Source organism: Thermobia domestica, chromosome 10 (assembly GCF_964235325.1).
Source record: "Thermobia domestica chromosome 10, izTheDome1.hap1.1, whole genome shotgun sequence".
Taxonomy (NCBI): Eukaryota; Metazoa; Arthropoda; class Insecta; order Zygentoma; family Lepismatidae; genus Thermobia; species Thermobia domestica.
Genome location: NC_137463.1, coordinates 192,924,441 through 192,950,574, shown reverse-complemented (window position 1 = coordinate 192,950,574; position 26,134 = coordinate 192,924,441). Strand labels below are relative to the sequence as shown.

The 26,134-nt window shown below is 35.3% G+C and overlaps 1 long non-coding RNA gene across 1 annotated transcript; it reads left to right on the top strand.

The window, feature by feature from the left end:
* Window positions 1-1,848: 1,848 nt before the first annotated feature.
* LOC145662123 (uncharacterized) lies at window positions 1,849-11,642 on the top strand. The gene is made up of 3 exons (XR_014126987.1): window positions 1,849-2,065; window positions 10,024-10,169; window positions 11,138-11,642. It is a non-coding gene; the product is annotated as an uncharacterized LOC145662123 (long non-coding RNA).
* Window positions 11,643-26,134: the final 14,492 nt, after the last annotated feature.

Sequence of the window (26,134 nt, the reverse complement as noted above, 5' to 3'; positions counted from 1 at the left end):
TTTCCTCAATCAAAAGAAAATATTTTCCTTGGTTTCCAAAAGATTTTCCTTCTCTGTACATTTCCATACTGGTTTCCCCAATGTATTCCAAATATTTCCCGAAAATATTTTCCCAAAAATGTTTGTAAAACATTTCAGAAATTACCTGGAGTACATTTTGAGAATGCTTGCCGGAAAGTAAATCCAGGAAAATATTCACAAAATATATTAGAAATATTGTTTTGGATCTAATTTAATATATTTTCACTGTTGAGAAGGGAAATATTTTTGAAATGATACTAAAAATGTTTTCCATATGTCATACGGAAAACAATGAAACGAAATATACTCCACATATTTAAAAAATGTTTTCTAATACGTTATTTGCAATATTTTCTATTTTTACGAGAAAACGTATTAAATATATATTATAAAAACATTTAGAATATTCAAAAAAATATTTCGTAATATAAGAAATATTTTTCAGAAATGATTTTAAAAGGTTTACTTAATTTTTACAAAAGTATTTTGGTACTCTTCTTCTATAACTTAAATTAAATATTTTCGTATGATATTTTAGTATTATTTCCAGAATATTTTATCAAATTTTGAATATAAAACTTTAAAGCAGATAAAAGAAAACATTAAAAATGAATAGAAAAATGTTTTCCATTCTGTTTTGGAAAATATTTTGTGTCATTAGTGAACAACATTTTCTGATATAGGTCTATTATAGAAACATTTTTACATTGTTTTCAGAATATACTCTTCCGTTATTAGAGAAAACATATTCCTTGTTAGATCTGAGAAGTATCCCAAATATTTGCCGGAAATATTTTTTAAAATGTGTTTGGAGAACATTTAATGAAGTACAGGAAGCAGTGGCGTTAAATAAGCTTTCCGGGCTTAAGTCCCACCAAAATTTGTTTTACTATATTAAAGTAAATAAAATATCCTGCACAATTTTCACATGTCCAGGAATAAAGTTAGCAAAAATTCCCTCCACGAAACAAAATCGTAAATACGCCACTGACAGGATGCGCACTTTTAGAACGTTAGTAGAAAATAATGTAAGGAAAATTTTCACAAATTGTAATAGAAATATTGTGTTGAATGTAATGTAATATGTTTTCAATGTTGAGAGCAGGGGTAAAAGTGGATTTGAAAAGGTGGGGGGACGGTAGGTAGCGGATGACGTCACGCCATTGCCCCTGACTATCTTTGACCATTGTATTTTTTTTAGGAACTGGAGAGACGCCGTACATATTTTTGCCAGGTGGGGGCGGCATCCCCCCGCACTTTTTACCTCTAGTTGAAAGAGAAAATGTTTTCGAAGTAACACTAAAAATGTTTTACATAGGGCCTACATGATAAAGAAAACAGAATAGGCCTGTGAACAGAATAAAATGTTTTCCAACATGTCATATGCAATCTTTTCTATTCTTACAAGAAAACATATGAAATATAATTTTTAAAATATTTCGAATATTTTAAAAATAAATTCGTTCGTAATATGAGAAATATTTTTCAGAAATATTTTTAAAACGCCTATTAATTTTGTATGGAAATGTTTTTGTTACCTTGTCCTGTAACTTAAATGAAATATTTTCATGCAATATTTTAGAATTATTTCCAGAATATTTTATCGAATGTTGAATCAATTCTTTCACAAGAGTATCGTAGTAGCATTATTACCAATCATTATACTAATTATAGCAGCATCAAACAAATATATTTGTTAAAAATTTGAAATTTATAATATCTTGGTGACATCGCACAGGCATTTATTTCAGATCGCAAAATAGCATCGCTACATCAACCGTCATTTGTTTGTCAAAAGTACCAGAATTCCTTGCGCGATATGTTGAATTTGAATGTTGATCTGTTCCTGTAAAGTTGTGACAGAATCCCGGCAATTCTAAAGATCAAAGATTCATGTGAAACACTAATTCGAATGTTACCATTTTACAGTTATATTTATTATATAAATAGGAAGAAGGCATCTGGATCTGAACGGTCGTGCCTATGAAGAAGGTGTCCAATTGGAGGCCGAAATGAAATGAAATGAAGCTTACAACAAAAGTCGGTAAGTAGAACGATTACATAAAATAATTTAGCTTTATTGACTGTAAAATTTAGCTTTATTGTCTGGGATTGAGTATAGCCCGCTCCCCCCAGTGATTTTTAACGAATCATAATGATTCTAACGATTCATACTAGTTCATAATGAATCGGAACCGCATGTTATAAAGATTTAAGATGTAAATCCTGTGGTAAGGAAGTTTTAGTATAAGTAGTAGTAGTAGTAGTAGTAGTAGTAGTAGCGGTAGTAGCAGTAGTAGTAGTAGTGGTGGTAGTAGCAATAGTAGTAGTAGTAGTAGTAGGAACGGGTTAGAAGCCCCGCAGGGGTTGGTTGGGTTCTGTTCTCAATATAAGTAGTAGTAGTGACTCTTCCAGTTCCGGTGACAAAGAACTGGGGGGAGCGGGCTATACACAAGCCATTGTCTGTAATAAATTCATGTGGGAGGCTAGATTTCCATTGTTTATGATTATACATAAAATACCGTGCAGGTTTCTTTTGGCTCACCATTCGAAATAATTGCTGAAAAATGAATTATTTTAATAACTTTCTTTTTATTGTCTCCTAAGTGTTTTTCGATAGGCGATTTGAAATACGTCACATGGCATAGATGAGATTCTAAGGGAGCGTCAGAAGTAATTGTCGAAAAATTACAGTTATTATTTTATGATTTGCGTATATATATATACGGGGCCGGATGTATCACGTAAAAACTACAGTGCAAAAAATACAAATCAGCCTACGTGGCCACTAAAAAGCACCAATAGGCAGGGCTCTAGAACACAGGTCTCCCTTCCCATTTATATGTAATATAGACAGAAATCAACATGCCCTGCGGGGCTCTAACCCGCTTTCACTTGCTAACGCTCGCTCGGCAATACTATGTGAATTAAATACTTTACTTTGGTACAGAGAAAGAAATCTGTTAACCTATATGGGGACCTGTGTTCTAGAAACTTCCCGCAACAATACTATCTGAATCAGAACAGGGCGAAGGTGGAGGACAACAGGAGCGAGTAGATGCTTTCCAAAGGGAAAAGATGTGGGCAAGTCTTTACTTTAGGCAAGGCAGTGGCAATAAACCATTCATCTGAACCTGTTCCTGCAGTTAGTTACAGTTCTCAAGAAGGAAAGACAGAAGATAACGTGCCCTACGGGGCTCTAATCCGCCATCAATCGCTAACGCTCGCTCGGCGATTTGTATTTTATAATATTACTACCTTGCCCAAAGTAAAGAGTTACCAGGCGTATATTACCATTTTAATGACAGGTTATAATAATTCTGCTTGTAGATTTACTTCTGGCGTGCCACTCGAAATCTCTGTTTCTTTCAGAAGTAATGTTCCGCGGGCATTGCTAATACTATTCTAGTTATTATTGTAAACGTATTGTTTAGGATGCTCCGGGGGGCACTGCCCTCCCAAAAACAGGTCTGGAAGAAACACTGCTCGAAATACTTACTGAGATATAATTCTTTCGCCACTTTCTTTCTTGTTGTGTATTCAATGATTTTCGCCAAGCGAAGTATAAATTTTTCACTTGGCATAGATAAAATTCAAGGAGACCGTCAGAATTAATTGTCGAAAAGTTACAATTCTTTTACGATTTGCGTATTTATACTGAGTCCTGATGTGTGGATAAGAAGTACAGTACAAAAGATAGAAATCAATCTGTGTTAGGGGGCTACTAAAAAGCACGAATACCATCTAACCGAGTCATGGAGGGTGAAGGCGGGGGCCCAAGGGGGTGCTTCCGAAGGGAGCAGGCGCGTACTCTTCTATTTTGATCAAGGGATAATGGCGCGTATATTACCATTTTAATGACGTATTCACGATTTTTTTTAGGGGACAGACGCTTGGCTAAGTTTGTTCCTGGAGATGAAAGAATTCTGAAAGATAATTTATTTACTTTAATATAGTAAGTACAATTTCAATGGGCTTAAACCCGGAAGCCCCCCTTAAATACACCACTGGGTTATAATAATTGTGGGGTTCATTCGAGCAGACGTTTACATCGAGAGCAAAATTTATAGGTAAAATGTGAAGTATTTTTCGTGAAGGAATAAGAGTGTGAATGTAAGTTATTTCTGTCATTGCACAGCTTATTGAAATGGATTTTGAATGCAAATAGGGTAAGAGTAAGCGACGGGAATTTCCGGTTCATACGTCAGTTGTGAACATCTGCGATGGCCGTAATGTGATTTTTTTTTTTAAAAAAAAGAATTGTGTAGTAAAGAGAGAAGGATTATAAAGTTTATGTGGAGTCATGGTATGGTGATGCGCGTAAAATCAACTGCGCAAAGTGTGGAAAAGATGTATTCACGAAGAAAAATTCAGAACAGAGGCCATAGCCCTGCATACACTATTTTCAGTCGTAAAGGTGAGAAAGAAAGGGGGGTGTAACACACGTGTATTAGCTGTGAAAGGTGTTTTTTTTTTTAAAGGATCGAAATTAAGTGTTTTTGAAGATAAGAATAATTACAAATATTGTGAATGACCATCCTCTTTTATGCGTACCCCCCACCCCCCTGTCGCTGATGTTCCTGCTCCCTACGCTGTCGCTCGGGCCCCCCTGCTGTGCTTCTGCCCTGACTCGGTTAAATAGCGTTCTTGTTTTTTTACTGGCCACCTAGCACAAGTTGTTTCCCCTTTTCTTTTAGAGTTCCTCATTTAGTGCATAGGGAGGCGCGGTTGCTTAGTGCTAGAGCGTTCACCTCCGGTTCTTGGGGTCCCTGGTTCGATGCCAGCTCGCGCCGTGTCGACTTTGTGGTGAACAAACGTCGTGCTCGTGGGTTTTCTCGGGGTTCTCCCGTTTCCCCCCACTTTCTTCATTTCACTCATTTCTCATTATCACCGTCTTCTTTAGCCTAAGCGGCATAATCGTGGGACGTGAAACTTAAGGATTTTTCATTTAGTGCATGTTCTGCAAAAAAAACTGGAAGATGCAAGAAATGCGTCAAAATTTGGTACAACAGCCTGCTAGAGTATTGCCTAATTCTGTGTGCAGGTTTACTATTGGCGTGCCGCTCGAAATATTTGTTGAAAAATTATAATTCTTTCGCTAATTTTGTTATTGTCTCTTAAGTGATTTGCGGCAGGCGAATGTAAATATTTCAGCTAGCATATATAAAATTCAAGGGGGCCATCAGACTAGATTTGCCGAAAAATTACAATTATTCTTGTATTGTATTGTATTGTATTCAGGGTTTGCCCAAGTGGGTCCAGCCCGGAAAAAAACACCGGGTTTTTTCGGGTTGGACCCACCTGTGTTTTTGAGATTTTCGTTAGTATATTATTGGTGCAATTAACGTGATCACATTGGAAGTGATTCTTATCAGATTTTGGACTTTCCTTGGGCAAATTAGGTGCTTTCACGTTAAGGTATACAACATCCAAAGTGAGGCCTTTATAAAGTTCTTAATGCACTGAATGCATTTTAAAAAGCCATACCTTAGATTGAGATAATTATAGAACAAATTAATTTATGGAATGTGCTTATATCCTATTTCAAGTAAAATATGCAATTTTATATTTTAGAAAATACTTTCCGTGAATAGTGTGCTCGCTTACTTAGCGACGCCGAAGGACATTATCCCTCATACATCTGATGGGTTTAGTGCTATAGGTGCTGGTACTACTAGTAAATATGTAGTGTATTAATAAAACTATTAGTATTATTTTTTAATATCTTTGATGGTAACACTGGTATTCTTCAGTAGAGTTTGGTTTTCCAACAACAGTTTAGTTTAGTTATTTGTTGCTACTTTTCAACTAGCTTTCTGTAGAATCAACAGCAGCAATAGCGTAAAAATTCGTGTCAAATTTAAGAATCTTAGTGCTCGGAGTTTCGAAGGGTGCGTACCGCTTACTATTTCAAGTCCTGAATTCAAACTTTGTACTAGTGGAAGTTTCGATGTACAGTAAAGAAAGCTTGCATTTTCGGAAAATAATAATAAACCTTCGTCGCGAAATAAGTGCTCGGGAATTTTCAGCAATTAAACGCACAAAGCATTGGAACTGAATACTTGAACAATAAAACTATTTGAAAAAAATGAAATGAAATCTTTCAGTTTTACGTCCCACGGTTATGCCTGTTAGGCTAAAGGAGACCGTGATTATGAGAAATGAATGAAATGGTGGAATGAACCAAGTGAGAGGAAACGGAAGAACCCGAGAAAACTCACGAGCACGGTGTTTATCCACCAAGAAGTCGACACGGCGCGAGCTGGAATCGAACCAGGGACCCCAAGCACCGGAGGTAAACGCTCTATCACTGAGCCACCGCGTCCCTAATAAAACTGTTTTTTTACGCTGTAAGATATTTAGTTTCATTTAAGACATATTGAAACATTTACTTTATGAAATTGAATTATACAGGGTGTTTCAAAACAACATCGACAACGTTTTTGATATGATTCCTGACAGCAAAATAAGACAAAAAGTATAGACCAACCTGGGTGCACAATTGCTTCCTTTCGGACTTGTAGGCTGACGAAAATATGAAAAGATACACTTTAAAGGTCTATAGCGCCAAAACTGTGGTACCTACCGTAGTCGTGTCGAGACTTCACTTAAAAACTGAGATGTGCACTCTCCAAAAATACGCGTTTCAAAATCCTGCGGTACTCACGCAACAATTTTTATAGAGCTAGCCTTGCTACTGGCATATAATTTGGAGTACTGGCCAACTACCTCTTGTTCATGTTTTCGGCAGCTTATAACTCCGAAAGGAAGCATTTGTTCACCTAGGTTGATCTATACTTTTTGTCTTACGTTGGTGTCAGGTATCACCTCCCAAACCGGTGTCGGTGTTGTTTTAAAACACCCTACATATATGTTAATTGTTTTAAATTAATTTTCTGGGAGAACGGTCTTGCAACAAGTGCTCGGGAAATTCCCGTAATTCAACGCACAAAGTATCGGAAGTGAACTTCAACAATAGAACCATTTATTTTACGCTAGAAAATATTTAATTTTATTTAAGACATTTTGAAACTTTTATTTTATAAAACATGAGTTACAGATTGATTTGTTTAAATTAAATTAATATATTTGTTCTCAATTAATAAATTTGGCGAATGTCAGTGAGGGTATTAGGCTGATTCGTTCTATATTTGTTCGTTCGTCTGCCTGTATCACGCGTACAACAGGGTACCACTTTCCGTCTTTTAAGTTTAAATTTTCAGGGTACAAGTACGAGACAAACTAAATTTCTCATGTTCAGATGTTGGCGGCATACCAACCTAAAATTTCAAAATAGCGGGTATCCACGCCGCAATTTTCAGTTTTTCAAGTTGAAATTTTCAGAGTAGAAGCACAAGACACTCTAAATTAACTGTATATATTTTGGCGGCGATCCAACGTAAAATTTCAAAATGACAGTCATTTTTCAAAACAGCAGTGAAATTGTTGCAAGTTGTGACAATCATAATCTTGAAATATAAATCACATTTTAACACTTTTACCCTAAAGGCATTGGAATATTTTAAAAAAAAACATCAAACCCGAAGAAAAAACAATTAATCCCGAAAAACCCCATATGGGTCCAGGTGTGTTGGGCATTTTCAAAAAAGTCCGGGTTTTTCAAACACTGATTGTATTGTATTTATTTTCACACGTTTTCATACAAATTGTTCACAACATGAACGTATGAGTTGGACACGTCACAAGAACATTGAATGTGTACATATTTATACATTTAAATCTACATCCGATAGTAAAATAGCGTCAATTTAAGTAAGAGAGGTACAATTTTTCATTATTCTAATTTGCATACAACGATATGAAACAATATAACAGTTAATAAAGCATTACATTATACATATGCAAAAATATATATACACTAAACCGTATCGGACCGGAGTTTTTGAAAATTCCGTATATTAGAGTGAAAGAGGCTCAATTGTTGGTCTGACAGTGAAGCGAGTACGTTTAGAACTAGTTGAAACGTTTAGAAAGTACGTAGTTCATCTGTGCTGCATGGGGTCCTTGGTTCGATCCCAGCTAGCGCCAAGCGGTCTTTGTGGTAGACAAACCGTGTGCGTGTGTTTTCTCGGGGCTGTCCCGTTTCCTCCCACTTACTTTATTCCACTATTTCATTCATTTCTCATCATCAGCGTCTCACCCTGGATGCATAAACGTGGGACGTTAAACTAAATGTTTCATTTCATCTTAATTTCCATGTACAATACCTGCTTCTTGAGTTATACATAATATTTTCAATCTGTGCTAAACTAGTGTATTAATATAGGTTGCTGACGTTATAGTACCTACAATTCTCCGCAGAATTTGATATTTATGAATTCTGATAGAACAACTTCGTGTAGGCTTTGCTTTGGAAGTAGTTTGGAAATACGTGACTTGTTAAACAATGCATGCTAGAAAGTATGTCTCATCCATGTTCGCGAATAGTTTGTTTTCTGCATTACTACTCCCTGAATACAGCGTGGGTGTAAAGTCAGTTCTTATTTGTAACAATGAATATTTCTAAAACTAAACAACTTATCACAGTTTTATTTTCATCGAATACATTATTAGAGTGCACCATTTGGTTATTAAGTTACATTGCAACGTATGCACCCGCATTTTCCACAACTTCTAAAATGTTAACTGGCCAGCTAAGCTGATGCCAGTTTCTAGGATAATCTAGATTAAAAATAGGTATTGACTTTACAACCACCGTGTATATTCTAAAACTGTTAAATTATTCCTCGTCTTCCTGTAGATTTCGTAATATTTTTTTATAGAAACGTTGCTTTCATCAATTTCTAATTTACAACGGCAGGGTTGGCTGGTTTAAACAGCTGTTTTTTTTTTTTTCAAAAAACCCAACAGGTTTAAACCAAAAAAAGAAAAAAAGAACGAAAAATGCTTTAAATCGTGTGAACTTCATGGTGACGTTTCCACATATCATACCATCTGCATTTTGTTTATCTACTTTTCATCTTTTAATCAAGGGGTCCCGTGTTCAATTCTCGGTCGAACCACACCCCATCTTTCAAGTGTAAACCAAGTAGCGATTAGGTGTCCCTTTAAGCGAAAGTCTTCTTCGTGATAACTTTTGTATTTCATAAGGATGTTAAGGCTAAACATACGAAACGAAACCAAATTGTATATTTCTACTTGCCTGAATGCCTGTTGTTTTATAAAGAAGCCAAGGTTGCTTAAATATATTGATAGAAATTGGCAAAATGTATCAACTGCCTACGTAGCTTCCAACATCAGCTTGGATTCGACTTTGTTTTAATTTTGTTGAATGTTATCTACAAAATAAATTTGTCATTTAATATGATACGTTGAACTTAAAATTTTACATGCAAATACATTTAAACTAATAATAGGATTTTCCCAATGGCTAAGGCGGGAGTTTCTTGATTTATATGTAATTCTGTATAATGTTTTTACTTCTGTAACTACTTATCTTTTTGTCCTTCCGAAATGACTCTTGACAATTATATTAACAACTAGGCCTATGTAAAGATCAGTATAACGTATTTTTATCAGGAGTCCTTCGTGAGTGAGTCGACAATCTCACTTGTGACCAATTAGTCCCGGTTTCGTGTCGAAATGGACAATTTCTCTTGGATGTAACCCGAGAAGCGGTTTGGATTCCCTTTCAGCATAACCTTGTTGTTGCATAATAACACCAAGACGAAACAAATTAATTTCTGTCCATATCTAATATAAATACATAGAGTAAATTATCTAAACAAAAAAAACTTTTTTTTTCAATGAAAACCATGGTTTTTGCCAAACCTGTACAACTGCTTGAAAATTACTATGTAATTTTTCTTTTATTGGAAAAATAAAACGTCAGTGCAAATATTAATTTTTGAGGATGCGCCAATTGCAACTGACTCGGTGAGACTGTCGTCTAAAATCAATGTAATTTGTTTAAGGGCATCAGTTGTATGCTCTAAATTTCCATTACTATTACTTGAGTGCTTAATGTGTATTTCATTACAGGTCTAAGAAATGAAAAACTGGGAGGCCACAGCTTAGAAGCCATCACAAGAAACATCATGAAAAAGACAAGTGCAATAGCTGAGCAATTTAATTGGCACGGTGCAAAAGGAAAGAGCTTTCCTCGTTAACCACTAACACAATAATAGGTAAGAAACTCTCCCTACTATTCTTTAATCTCATTTTCAGAGTGGAAAACAAAATATAGAAGTTGTCATTTGAAGAGGGATACACTATGTTTAAAATATTGTATATAAAAAAAATCTGGTGCCTTTTTTATTTTCTTCGCTTTAAATACTTAATATTGTGCCATGAATACTTCTCAGAACCATCTTCCTGTGAATTTTATTTCCCAAAAGCATATACTGCAACCGCTCTTATAACATTTAAAAGGCTTTGGAAATCCTTATTTTAGCAAAATGTGCAATTTTCCTGTCCTCAAGTGACACGTTACATTTAAGTGTCCGTGGAAGAGAGAGCTGAATATGTATAAAATATATTTCATCTTTTTACTGAATTGTTCTGTCATGTTGGTAGTTTTCTTGAGCATTTCATGATTAATTCCTACATTATCAAAATTATTCATTTGTATAAGGCAAAGTAATATGTATGGCCTGCTCCGTGGCAAAGAAATCGAGCAAGGTAGCGGTCATCAAAGCCTTAGTAACCATCTCGGCATTCATCTTGTGCGACTGAGGGAAAAAGAATGATCAGGCCCAGATTTGAGATCGGAGCCTTCGGAATGAGACGCTAGTTCTTCATCAACTCAAATGCTGCCACATGTTTTCAAATTATTATTATTTTTAATATTAGGTTTAATATTTATAAAATGCTATACTTTTTAAAAATAAAAGTGCGACAACTTCAACATGTTAAAACGACCGTAATTAAGCTACAGTCTGAGGTATGTCACCTTCAGCTTTAGCTGTTGTCTTCCTTGCCCTTTACACTTTCTTCAGGATGTTACTTTTGTAACACATTATTGTCTTCACAACCTGCTGTAGGTCCTACACAAACATTTTAAATATTGTTGTAAGTTTAAGATGTAATAATTGATCTCTAATCATTCCCTGCTGTTATTATGTTATTAAACACTGCCTATTATTTTTATTTTCAGAAACTGCAACACGAGAGAAACGTAACTAACGATGAGAACGCGTAGATTATTGGGATTTGGCTTCAACATGCCATACAGAGACGAACAAGAAAATCAGTTAAGAATTCAGCTGCAGTTCCACAGAACTTGGAGTGACAATTCCCAGCGTCGAAATTAGAGTTAGTTGTGGTAATCAAAAGTGAGATTATACAGAAGCAAATGAGTATTTCTTGTTATTCAGCAATGTGATATTTCTTGAAAGTAGCAAAAAAGTGACATTTCGTGAAAAGATCTATTCCCCATGCGCCGTAGATTTGTGGAACATATTTTTTGCAACATCCATAAATATTGTTGTTGTTGATTTTTATTGAATTAGCGTGTCAGTGACATAATTTCCTGGAACAAGTTTTTACAAGTTAAAATGTGAATTTCTGATATTTGAGAAGATTGTTCTTAATGTATAGAAACAAATAATACGAGCAGCATGAAGATTCTGCTGAAGAGAATTTAAATAAATAAAACCAGAATAGTGTACATTTATATTTTTATTTAACTACTAACCGATATAAACTGATATATATCCATATTTATTATAGTGGACAGTGTAAATTATAACTACATAATATTAGCTTGCTCTCATATTTTTTTTCTCCTCAAAATCTTATTTATGCACAGAATGTTTCTGGGTGTTCCACTGCTACTACTGGTATGTGACCACGCCGTGTATGTATGTTGGGGTGTCTTATGTCATATTGCGAGGTTCAGACTGCAAATTAGTCTTCACAATCATCGCGTGCCAGTTTTCAAAGCGGCTATATTGAATTTATTATTTTTAAGATAGGAAAAGTTTTGCCAACAATTGTTTCTTGAATTGGATGTCTAAACCTCAATCTTTTTTTTTTTTTAATGGATCCAATACAGCCGCTTTCAAAACTGGCAGGCGACGATTATGAACACACTGATATCCAGTTTGAATCTCGTAAGTCACATAAGACACCCCAACATATATGCACGACGTGGCCATATACCAGTAGCACCAGTGGAACACCCAGAAACCATTTGTATAAATAAGATTTTGAGTAAAAAATAATGCTTAAAGTTATGAGAACAAGCTAACATTATTGTAGTTACAATTTACACTTTTTATTATTATTATTATTATTAATATTTTTTTATTTTTATTTATTAATTTATTTATTTATTTTGTCTGAGTCTGTGGGCCGCAATGGTTTTTCGTCATGAAGACAGAGTGAGGCAAAGGCGTCTAAGCAGGTAAAATTGGACAGAAGAATATTATGTTTTCTTCCAGCTGCTATGTCACAGTATGGCCGCCTTGTTTTCGACCCACTATTTGTTCCCAGCAAGAAGCCATTATATATACACAATGACGCAAAAGGCTGGAGCCCATAGGCCAACTCGGTTACTATTGCAGATATGAAAACAAGGTTAGATATGTAAGGACACTTTTAAATTCCAGCAACACTTTTGTTTTTGTACTAGTGTACCGCTCAATAAAGAAAATGCGTTACCATACATCATGTTGGGCTACACGAATGAAATAATGTGTGGTTTAAAATTAGCTACACCGAGAAGAATTGAAAGGAGACACAGTGAAGAATAAACATGCAAATGCAATATCTACGCCAGTGGCGTAGCAACCACGGTGTGAGGGGGGGAGGAAGAGCAGATACGAAGGACGCGAAATTGGGTTTTGCACTATATTTTTCATTGTGTCTTTCCGTTCCCTTTGGTCCAAATAATTTCAAACCACACTTTCTTTCATTCAGTGTTATCCAACAGTGGCAGCTTTGTACTTCTCGTTACTATTGGGCAGTATACTAATATAAATACAAAACTTGCTGCATTTTAAAAATTTCCTTATATATCTTACCTTGTTTCTGTATCTGCAATGGTAACCGGGTTGGCCTATGGGCTTCGCATTCTATCATGTACAGAAGATATTCTGTAAATATTTTGTCATGTACAGAAAATATTCCCTAAATCTTTTGTCATGCACAGAAATTATTCTCTAAATATTTTCTGAGATGTACAAAAAATATTCACTAAATATATTTTGGCATATGTAGGAAAATATTGTCTGTGTTACTGGTAAATAATTTTAAAATATTCCATGAGAAACATTTTAAAAACCATTCCGTTAACATTGTATAAAACGTTTCAAATACATTTTCAGTAATGTTTGGAAATCGTACAGGAAACATTTTTTGGAAATCTTCTCTAACGGCGTATAAAATATTTCTACAACGTTTTTGAGTATATTCAGAGAATGTTTTCAGTATTATGTGGAAAATGTTTTCAAAAACATATGGAATATATTTCCTTAAGGGAAGTAGGATACATTTTCTAAAGGAAAATGATGGCACGTTTTAGAAACGTTTTGAAAATATTTCATTGCTGTGTGGGGTAGCATCCTAAGGTAGATTAAGTCCTTGGTACCTGATTATAACTTTGAGTCCACCACTGTGTAACCACTTCAAACATGGTTATAGTTGCACTTCTATCTCTCTCTATCTATATATTTTAATGGTTTGTTGCTGCATACGTAAGATGTATGTATTCGTTTCCAGTGTTGTCTGATTGGATCTAAAATGCATATAGTCTAGAAAACTGACTCAGTTTATTTAACTTATTTTGAACACCAATGGTGCAACTTATCGCACTTAACTAAGTTCACTTTTAAAATAAATATATGCACCTATCTTCCATTGCAACTAACACCGTTGAATTTATAGTGTTCAGGAAAATAACTATTTTCACACGAGCAGCAACTTCACAGACTCGATCTAAACGCCAACTGCCTTGTTCTTCTCCAGAATTTCGGTTTTGTAAAAGGGGTTTGACGCCCAAGAGTCGTGCTTCGCATCAAAGCTACTGGCTTTTCAATAGAGATAACCTTTTCTATTATCTATCTACCTGCTAACGGAACTTTGCAAGGAAGTATGCTTATTTTTATTTACATTGACTTTATACGCAAATAATTCACTTCTTATAGATTGTCACCTAATTTCGAATCAAGCACTAAAATCTGCATTCTTTGGCCTTTCATTAGATACCAAATATGTTATAGTCCCCTTCTGATATAACCTTAAAATTTTGCATTTAAAATAGGACGGTTAATATGTTTTCCACCACCTGACCTTTTCTTTTCTTATGTTTGTCTAGTCACTGGAGCCCTCTAGCGGAAAGAATTAACAATGTCACGGACAACCATAATAGTTCGGAGTTTTCTGCTTCCGCGTGACAATTTTACAAATTATTGATTTATAGAATGAAATTAAACATACATCTACTTTACTTACAAGTATATACATATCTTTGCTACCATATACATATGTGGTATGGAGTTGTCATCTTCTATTAACTTTATTTGATACAATTTCTTAGGGTAAGGATTCCCAGTTCCGTCTGTCCCCAGCAGAAAGCCAAAACTCCACCCTCCAATACCAGATAGTACTTGTTTTTTTTTCTCACGGCTGAAAGAAAGTTTTATGATACGATATACGGAAGGACGGAAAAGGTAAAACAAACAATAAAGGTACGCGTAGCTTTCCAATACATAATTGACTCTTAAACACACTAATTCCTACATATTTTAATTATTATTATTATCTGATATTACAAACTGCTTCATCTGGTAAACCTGGAACGAATTCACAGCCTGTTTTGATAGATTCACTACGCCAGCTAGAATTCTTGTGAAATCGGCGGTTAACCCAAGATTTTCACACATCATTGTCCTTCTGTTTTTATATCTATGTGTTAAAATTTGACAATAGACAAATATCCGACTTTCTGTCGCCTTTTCGGTAGTGTTACAACTCAAGGTGTTTTATGGTTTTTTAGTTCTATACAGTATTCTTATAGCTGCTTAACAGAAATAAAACAGTAATTTTTAGTTTCAACTCACAATATAGTTGGCTAGGCTGACCAAGCATAGGTGACTGACCTTTTGGAGCTTAGTTGTCTTCTACAAGTTTGTTTTAAAAAAAAAACTAACTAACTAGAGTCTATCTTTCTATATACGAAATCCAATATCTATAGTTACATTCTCGATATAAACTTGAATCTTACCAATACTTAGGAAATAAAATAAATAAGATTCTAAGTTAATTAATAATATAAATAATATTTGAAAATAAAGAAAACCATTTCCAGTTTGATATGCAAATTAATGATAACATTTAAATATACTACTATATAAACTTTATTAATGAAACTAATGTGAGACTGCGTCGTACACTGTGACTCATTCCAGCTGCATGAAGGAGCACCGTATCAGCTTTTTCTTGCATTGAATACATTTCACGTCCTCAAAACACACGTGTCACAGGCGCAAACGATAACGCAGAACTACTCTCAATTCATCCAGATGGGTCGCATTAGACACCTCATGAACAAATAGCGCGTGCCGCAGGTAGCTCCGATTGCTATGTACTAATTCTACCACTGCACTCTGTAACGACCCATCTTTCTTATGGATCCTGGAACCCACGAAAAATGGACTTGTCCAAGAATGTTGGAAGAAAATCGAAAGAGAAATATATGAAAATAATAATTATTTTTATTATTTAGGTTGATGGTGTTTAATCACAATATTGAACTGTAAACCTTTTAATCCGATTTGATATTATTCTCTTTGTTGCCAAAAAAAGAAGAAATTGTAAAATGAATGTTTGAATTGTTCAAAGGGTTAAACTGCTGAAGCAAGAAAAGAATTGCGTGATTGGGGGCGTGGCTACTCGCGTGAGGAAGGCTACGTGTCAGCGAGCTTTCCGTTGCTCGCTGATTGTTGCCTTGTTTGATCCGACAGGAAAGGAACAGATTGCCTGTCTCTTCGTTGTAGTTTGAATGTGCCTCGTTGGTAGTGATTCTAAAGAGGTCCTTTAACTTGGAGTTCGTCAGAAACCGGTTCAAACAAATCTTATACCAAAATTTTGTGCACATTTTGTGCAGTTTTGTGCACCACATCTCGAGTTTTGTGCACTTTAAGAAACCTAAAAATTTTCATATTTAAATTTTTCAATGGTATGCCAGGCCTGAGTTCGACCAACCGGAAAATAAGAAAAACATATATAAATTAATAGACCGAGTTTTGTGCAGTATTGTGCACCACTTCCTCAGTTTTCTGCACCACAAATAACAAAGATATTGCCCCTTGAAAATATTGAGTATGCCAGGAACTGGAGTTCGCCTAACACCGAATTCGGAAAAAGTTACATCAATCGTTTGCATTTATTTTGTGCAATTTTGTGCACCACCTCCCACGTTTTGTGCACCTCAAATAACAGAGATATAGCTCCTTGAAAATAGTGCGTATGCCAGGCCTGGAGTTCGTCTAACACCGATTCCGGCAAAAGTTACATCAATTGTAAGCATTTATTTTATGCAGTTTCGTACACCACTTCCCGAGTTTTGTGCACCTCAAATAACAGAGATATAGCTCCTTAAAAATAGTGCGTATGCCTGGTGCGGAGTTCCGATAACACCGATTCCGGCTAAAGTTACATAAATTGTAAGCATTTATTTTTTGCAATTTTGTGCACTACTTCCCGAGTTTTGTGCACCTCAAATAACAGAGGTATAGCTCCTCAAAAATAGGTGCGGAGTTCCAGGTGCGTATGCCAGGTGCGGAGTTCCGATAACACCGATTCCGGCAAAAGTTACATAAATTGTAAGCATTTATTTTGTGGAATTTTGTGCACTACTTCCCGAGTTTTGTTCAACTCACATAATAGAGATATATAACATAGTGTGTATGCCAGGTGTGGAGTTCCGATAACACCGATTCCGGCAAGAGTTACATCAATCGTTAGCATTTATTTTGTACAATTTTGTGCACCACTTCTTGAGTTTTGTGCACTTCAAATAACAAATAACACATTAGGTAACTGGTATATAAACACTTGAAAATAGTGCGTATACCAATAGCCCAAGTTATTACAGCGCCGAACAAATCTCTTAGTGTGTCAAATGTTAGTTCTCCTTCTGTAGAGTTTTGTGCACCATGTCCCGAGTTTCGTGCACCACAGATACTCGAAATATAACCACTTGAAAATAGTGCGTAAGCAAATAGAACTAGTGTGTACAATGCCAACCAAATCTTTTACTATGTCAAATGTTATTACTCTTTCTGTAGAGTTTTGTGCACCATGTCCCGAGTTTTGTGCACCTCAAATACCCAAAATATAACCACTTGAAAATAGTGCGTATACCAATATCTCAAGTGCGTGTAACGCCGACCAAATCTCTTACTATGTCATATTTTAGTACTCCTTCTGTAGAGTTTTGTGCACCATGTCCCGAGTTTTGTGCACCTCAGATAACCGAAATATAACCACTTGAAAATAGTGCGTATACCAATATCTCAAGTGCGTGTAACGCCGACCAAATCTCTTACTATGTCATATTTTAGTACTCCTTCTGTAGAGTTTTGTGCACCATGTCCCGAGTTGCGTGCAGCTCAAATACCCGAAATATAACCACTTGAAAATAGTGTGTATGCACATAGAACAAGTGCGTACAGCTCCGAGCAAATCTCTTAGTATGTCAAATGCTAGTACTCCTTCTTTAGAGTTTTGTGCACCATGTCCCGAGTTTTGTGCAACTCAGTTACCCGAAATTTAACTACTTGAAAATAGTGCGTATACCAATAGCCCAAGTGCGTACATCGCCGGCCAAATCTCTTACTACGTCAAATGTTAGTACTTCTTCTGTAGAGTTTTGTGCACCATGTCCCCAGTTTTGTGCAATTTAGATACCCGAAATATAATCACTTGAAAATAGTGCGTGCTCCAAAATCCCAAGTGCGTACAGGCTCCAACCTAATCTCTTAGTATGTCAAATGTTAGTACTCCTTCCGTAGAGTTTTGAGCACCATGTCCTGAGTTTTGTACAACTTTGATACTCGAAATATAACCAATGGAAAAGTGTGCATATACCAATATTTCAAGTGCGTACAAAGCCGACCAAATCTCTTACTATGTTAAATGTTAGTACTCCTTCTGTAGAGTTTTGTGCACCATGTCCCGAGTTTTTTGCAAATCAGATAACGGAAATATAAACACTTGAAAATAGTGGGTATACTAATGACCTAAGTGTGTACCATTGTGGCCAAAGCAGGTAGTATGTCAAATGTTAGTACTCACTTTGCAGCGTGTTGTACCCGTGTGAAGTTAGACCAACCACCTACACTAAAACGACATTAACATGTCTCAAAATAATGCTCTATTTATGGGCTAATTAGTTGCCTTAATGCAAATTTTTGGGCTCCCAACGTATAGCGGTAAATCGGAATGAAAATGTGCAAGTCTAGCTTGACATCAAGCTAGAACCCTCCATTCGCTCAGGATAGTCCGATCGACAAAATCCAAACGCGAGAATTATGGGCTATTTATGGGCTATTTGGTGCTCTAGTTCCGATTTTTAGGCTGCTACCGTTTGGCAGGAATTCTTTATAAATTGTGGGATTTGGCTAAAGTTATAGCGAGAAACGTAGGGCTATAATACTCCGATCAAAAGAATTCAAATACCTTAATTATTTGTTATTTGTGTGCTAATTAGTTGCTCTAATGTTTATTTTTGTTCTATCGTTAGCAAGAAACCTCAAGCAAGATTGGTATTGGTTTTTTAGTAGAGATGCAAGGGCTCGGAAAAAAACCGGCTTTTTTGAAAAAAACTCGTTTTTTTCTGCTTTGCTTTTTTGCTTGGGAAATTTTGGGCTTTTTTCAAAATACTGCTTTAAATTGATAAAACAGACTTTGTATCGCTTCTCTATAACACAAAAAATCATTTAATTAGTGGTTGATGCTGTAATAATATAAAACATCGAAAATAAACTATGAATTTCGAAAAAATATTTCAAACAATTTTTCTTCAACATATTTACATTATGAATTCCACAGGATTAACCAATGTATATAATAAGAATTTTTTAACCTCCTATATACAAAAGTAAGCAGAGTTGGCAAGAACCGTTGTTGTTTTTGAAAATGCCAAAAACCCGTTTTTTGGGGATGTTTAAACCAGGCTTTTTTGGTTTAAACCAGGCTTTTTTGGTTTAAACCAGGCTTTTTTGACTTAGATTTTTTGCTTTATGTATTTATATTACATATTCACAGAAATAAGTTTGTTTCGCTTTGATGTTATTATGCAACAGCGGGGTTATGCCGGAAGAACTCCCATAAGCTTAAAGAAGTGCGGTCAGTAAATTTCTTAAGTTGAGAATCTCCCGCCCTAGCCATTGGGAAAATCTCGTCATTACTTGAAATGTAAGACAATAACGGGAAAATCCTGTTATTGCTTTGCATGTAAAATTTAAAGGTCAACGTACCATAATTAGTACGCTAAAACTGAGGTATTAAATTACAAATTTAGTACCGGTACGTAGATATCATTGAAAGTCCAATCCAAGCTAATGTTGGAAGCTACGTAGGCAATCGATAAATTTTGCCAATTTCTATCAATATATTTAAGCAATATTGGCTTCTTTATAAAACAACACGCATTTAGGCATGCAGAAATATACAATTTGGTTTGTTTCGTATATTTAGGCTTAACATCCTTACGAAATACCGAGGTTATCAAGGAGAAGACTTTCGCTTAAACTGACATCCGAACCGCTACTTGGGTTACGCATGAAAGAAGGTTTGTGGTTCGACCGAGAATTGAACATGGGACACCTTGATTAAAAGGTGAAAGGGAAATAAAACTATTGCAGGTGGTTTGATATCTGGAAACGTCACCATGAAGTTCACATGATTCGCATTTTTCATTCTTTTTATTTTTGTGGTTTAAACTAGTTATTTAAAAAAAGCTGGTGTAAACTAGGGATGGCCATTTCCGGAAAAAGAGTTTTCCGGTTTCCGGAAATCACATTTTCCGTTTTCCGTTTTTCCGGAAAATTTTCCGTCTTCCGATTTTCCGAAAAATTTTCCGTTTTCCGATTTTCCGGAAAATTTTCCGTTTTCCGATTTTCCGGAAAATTTTCCGTTTCCGTTTTTCCGAAAAATTTTCCGTTTCCGTTTTCCGGAAAAATTTCCGTTTCCGTTTTTCCGGAAAATTTTCCGTTTCCGTTTTTCCGGAAAATTTTCCGTCTTTCTAATTTTCCAGTTTCCGGAAGATTTATATTCCGTTTTCCCTGAAAATGTAGTCATCCCTAGTCTGTAGGAAGTTTAACCTTTTAAAGAGTTCTGGTATATTTATATACCATGGCGTACTATCGTCTTTGACCGCTTATTAAGGTTCTAGAACAGGTATTTAATCCGGGATTTTTTTTATTTTTCAAGTCAAGGATGGACCAAAGAACACCGCAGATGCGTTTTGGAACCGGATAGTCAACTTGGCGGCACCAAGTGGTGCGAAGGGACGTGACTTTTTTCTTAAGGCAAATTTCAAAACTTTTTCACGCCTTTAGTTTTCAAGATATCAGATTGAAACTTGCATAAGGATTATGTGTAGACCTACCTTTGGGTATTTATCAATTTTTTTTAGATCCCTACGTGAAACCGGGGACGGGCCTGAGGGGCGCAAGTGTTACGAAGGGGTGATTTTTTCAGAAAAATTCCGTTTTTTTTTTCGATTTTCCGGTTAAGGTTTATGATACCGACACGTGGTACCGTTGGTAAGTATGCTCTATCGTGAGAAAAACGAGGTATGAACAATGATCCTACGATTAATAGTAAGGAAGCAGTAGCTGTTTGAGTGAAAGTCTAAAATTTTGGACATCCTTAAAGGGTTAAATTTCTTGCAATCTGACGTCTTTGTTACATTTCTATCTGATAATTCATTGTTAAGAGCTCTTCTTTGTTCTATCAATCTCTCAAGCATTTCATGTATGCTGTTCCACCGAGTTTTAACTTGCTGTATAAGGAAATGTACTTCCAATCCTAATAACCTTTACTGTTTTTCCAGTTCTGACGTTGCCAACGTACTATATTTAAAGTGGGAAACAATCCGACTAACAACACTTAACATTTTCTCGATTTTCTCTATTGCAAGTCCCTTAATTATAGAGAGTTTAGGGTCTGAGCAAAACAACATATGCTTGCATACGGAAGTTCTCGTACCGCACTTGTGATATTACTAGCATTGTCATAGACAATTGTATGTATTTTATCTAAAATATTCCACTACTCTGCAACATGGGCTAAGTGCTGAGTTAGGTTTACCCTTGTGTGCCTCACTTCTATTTCAATTATTTGAAGGACTAACTTATTGAACTTAGATGGAAGCATATAGTGGGTTGTGATTGTAATATAACTTTCCGTAGCCTGCGAAGCCCAGCTATCTGTTGTCAAATCAATCGATTCCGCAGCCACACTTCTCCTTAGAAAACAAGGCCTCAATACGGCGAGTTACAGTTTGCCTGGACGGTGAGTGGTAACTTGGTTCTACTTCATTCATAAATTCAAGAAACCGAATTGCTTCAATGAAAGACAAAGGAAGAAGAATCCTTTGGTACCGTATTACTTATTTTACTATCAAGTACCTCTGCTCTTGCGGAAGAACAAGGTTTAGGGTCTCTGAGATCAGACAGAATTCTGTTTCTTACGTACTACTGTGTTCCCTTATTTGTAAAACATTTTTTCTGGGATCTTTCTGTTACTTTAGATGCATTTGAGCGTGCGCCAGGTGAAGCGATAATCTGAGATATAGAAGTAGCAGCACCTAGATTATCATCTACGTTTATGAAATAATAATAATAATAATAATAATAATAATAATAATAATAATAATAATAATAATAATAATAATAACAATAATAATAATAATAATAATAATAATAAACACTTTGATTGCATTAGGAGTTCACAATTTAGTAACAAAACATGAATGTAGAATAATAAGTAGAGCAACCCACATTATGCTTTATTTTTTTCCAAATTATGCTTTATTATGCTTTATTATTAATTTCAATCATTGTTTTACATTAATCGTGTATAACGTATAATATTTACTATACATTAAATATTCTAAATATCTTGATCTATTTATTAATATTTTATGCAACCAGTTTCTTTCATATTTAATGAACTTTCTACCTAATGCACTGTAAAGAGAGGCTTTACTCGAGTCAGTTTTTTTTTTTTTTAATCACTTGTGTGCGCCTTAGAGGTGCATGCATACAGAAAGGGAAAGTAAAAGATGCTACCAATAAGTACAAAAAGTGCTCAACTTCAAGAGGTACACATAAGATTATAGTGTGGAGTTCTTGTGTTGGTGGAAGTTTTCTTCTTTTTGTCCTTTATTCTTTTCTCCACGTCAAAAGATTAGACCAAAAAGTTTACAAAAATAAAAATAAGCTTTTCATTGTTGCATTGTTATGTTCTCAATGATTTTGCATTGTAAATATTGTTTCTTAAAAATATTAATACAGTATATTAAACTTGAAGTTAAAGAGATTTTTTAAAGAATTGTGCTATATCTTTTAAATTATGCTTTATGCTTTATTTTCTGAAGTTATGCTTTTAAAATTAGTTTCTTCTGGACCCTTAGACAGCCACAACCATGTTCAAGGTACCAACCATATGTATAAATAGCTATTATGTTTTTTATGCTTTGTATGCTTTTGGGTTGCTCCAATAATAAGTAAAACTTTCAAATGCATACAGAAACATAGATAATAAGTCAGCATTGAGAACTGAATTGATGTATCGATGACTAGGTGGAATCGTCCTTCAGTTTAAGAGGAATTAGCGGAAAAAGTTACGAAGAGAATTATGTGGAATAGATCATTATATGAATAGCTGGCGCTAGTTTCAAGTAGTGCTACATACTATGGTATTTATCTCAATAGTGCCGGTATTTGGAATTTGTGACGCTTATAGTTGCAAGATGGTAACACTAGGGTAAAGTGTAAAATTGAATTACATCAGTAGAATTGAATTTATCTTAGGGTTAAAAAGTCTATGGCACAGGTCGGATGTAACTGAGTAAATAAACTTACAGAAAAAAAAAACATCGGGACGATAGGGTGCTCGAATCGAACATCGGCCTTCTGAATGTTAATCCGATGTTCTAACGCCTGAGCTCAGTTGGAATACGTAGTGTACTCCCGCCAATACTACTGCGTGTGGATTCTATAGAATCAATCTAGGGTGCCAATTTCTCTGTAACTTTGGGGATCCATTCAGATGCAGAAGGTATATATGAGGGTTTTAAGACAAACTGAATTCAAATTGTGCAAAATATTGTATATTTATAAATAGAATGCGGGGTCCACATGAACTTTGAGGGGGCTGCCCCCGGTCCCCCAGGATCTGTGACTTTGACAGATCACCGTGATCACGATAAGCAATGAAGAAATGGTTGGAATATAAACATACCAGTTGTATTAATAACACACTGCCAGCTCTACTGCCAGAGTTCTGCCCTCAGGTACACGCATAATCGGGGATTCCCCGAAACACACGCATGATGGGAATTTCCCGGTGCAAACGAATGATCTGCAAGCCCTCACGCAAACAAAAAAAAAGTACATGATTAAGCAAGTGTACAAATAGATGTAGGAGGAAGGAATGTTTCGTCGCTGATTTACTCGACCTTTTCTCTCCTGTCCAATATTAAGTTTGAGTTGCGTTTCATTAGCACTAGATGGTGAAGAGCATTGCCTCATTTACAGGTTGTTTTCGCGTAGCATTTTTCGTTATATTTCTTAATGTAAGACGACCAATGTCACTATTCCAAGTGAACATTTTCATTTTCCGGAAAATTTTCCGTCTTCCGTTTTCCGGAAAATTTCCGTTTCCGTTTTTCCGAAAAAATTTTGTTTCCGATTTTCAGGAAAATTTTCCGCCTTCCGATTTTCCGGAAAATTTTCCGTTTCCGATTTTCCGGAAAATTTTCCGTTTTCCGATTTTCCAGAAAATTTTCCGTTTTCCGTTTTCAATTTTCCGGTTTCCGGAAAAAATATTTTCCGTTTTCCGTTTTTCCGGAAAATGTGGCCATCCCTAGTGTAAACCAGCCAACCCTAAAAGTAAACACTTCTTTTTAAAGAATACACAAATAGCTAGCAAAATCGTATGTAGTATTTTTACTTCAAAATATTCCATACCCTCTTTTTGAAACAAAATAAAATTAAAATAAAACATAAGAGAAATACTTAGATTTATATGATACACTTAAAGGCTGCACATCTAGAGCTTTTGGTTCAGTATATTCTTGAAATTCTACAGTTAAGTTTTATAGAACCACCATCACAGTTTACCCAATCCTCAAGTTTTCTGAATTTTTAACAAGAGGGATTCAACATATCATTACGGAACTCCCCCCCCCCAAAAAAAAAAGACTACGGAATATATTTAAGTTAAGCTAAATACAACTGCACAACAAACATGACTGAGTGATTAGCTTTTGAGCTTCTATCGGGAAGTCCGGGATTCAATCCAGCATTCGATCATTCTGACAAAGCTTTTATTCATTCCATCTGTGAATGTAGAAATAGTGCGTGTACTGTGAGTTGGGCGACTTCCTTTTTTATTGTTTTTAAATCGTTATTATTACTAATTACCAGCAGTGACGGTTTTGCGAAGGGTAGGGGGGCGGTCTTTCGGACTGAAGCCCGTTCCCCAAAGTTACGGAATGTCTGCAACAAACGAAATATCTATTATTTATGCCTTTACTCATAAACTTTAAGCTCCCGTCAAATAAAAATTACGAATGTTTAAAAAAACTAAACATTAGTAAGAAACCCTTCCCAAAATACTTTTCTAAATCCGCCACTGATTCTCAGTATAAAATGATTTTTAAAGTTGTATCCGGAAGATTATTGCTAAACATATAAACGAAACGAAATATTAGTTATGCCTGTACTCATAAACTTCAAGCACTTCCTAAATAAAATTAGGACTTTTTAGGAAACGAAACAATCAGAAAAACCCCTCCTAAAGTACTTTTCTAAATCCGCTACTGATTATTTGTATAAATTGGTATTCAAGGTTGTGTCCGGAAAATTATTGCTAAATCACTTCACAGCTACAGTATAACAGAAATGTGGAAGTACGGTTTGACGGATATATTGAAAAACGTACGCTTTGACGGATAAATAGAAAAACGGGCAAGTTTAACTTTTGCGCTAGAAGCTAGAATACTAAAAGCTCTTAGAAATGAAACACGGATGACAAACTAGAGAAGAAAAAAGATGTCGATAACTCAAAAGTTAAAAAAAAAAAGTTAAATAGCCTCTAAAATTACCCTCAAATACTACATTCTTCATGTTAGCTTTAATTCGTAAAACATGTGCTCCATCCATCTTGATGGTGAATTTCAGAGCGAAATATCACATTCAGGTCATGGAATTCTTATCTAACTATAGAATATACTATAAGAAAGCTATTTAGATAGAAAAATCATGAAGTTGAAAAAAGCCAAAATTTCCAAAATTCTCGTTTTTTTTCCCCAAAAAAGCCGGCTTTTTATGTGAAAAAAAACCATCAATTCAAAAAAGCCGGCTTTTTTGCATCTCTAGTTTTTAGACAACGTGGGATGAAAATTTTAAAGTTGCATTGAGAAAACATCGATGTTTATTAACTGAAAATTGATTTATTTCCATTCTCAGCAAATGTAAATACCGTGTATATCTCTGCTCGTAATTGCATGAATTCTCTTTCCCCGTGTTCATGTTTTTATGTTTGGAAGTAAGTAGTGTATGTATAGAATTTATATAGTGAAATATCATATTATTTTTTAAATAATTATTTTTGTTTAAAGGAAATGTCTCTTCGCCGTTGATGGGGGTTGCAGTGGCACAGTGGAAGAGCGTTTACGTCTTGTGCGTGTGATCCCTTGTTCGATTCCAGCTCACGCAAGTGGTCTTTGTGGTTGACAAACACCGTGTGCTTGGGTTTTCTTGGGGTTCTTCCGTTTCCTCCCACTTTATTCAGTCCATCATTTCATTCATTTCTTATTATCACCGTCTCCCTTAGCGTCGGTGAATAATCGTGAGACGTTAAACTAGTTATTTCATTTCTTACCCGTACATTTTTTTATATTTGTGGAGGA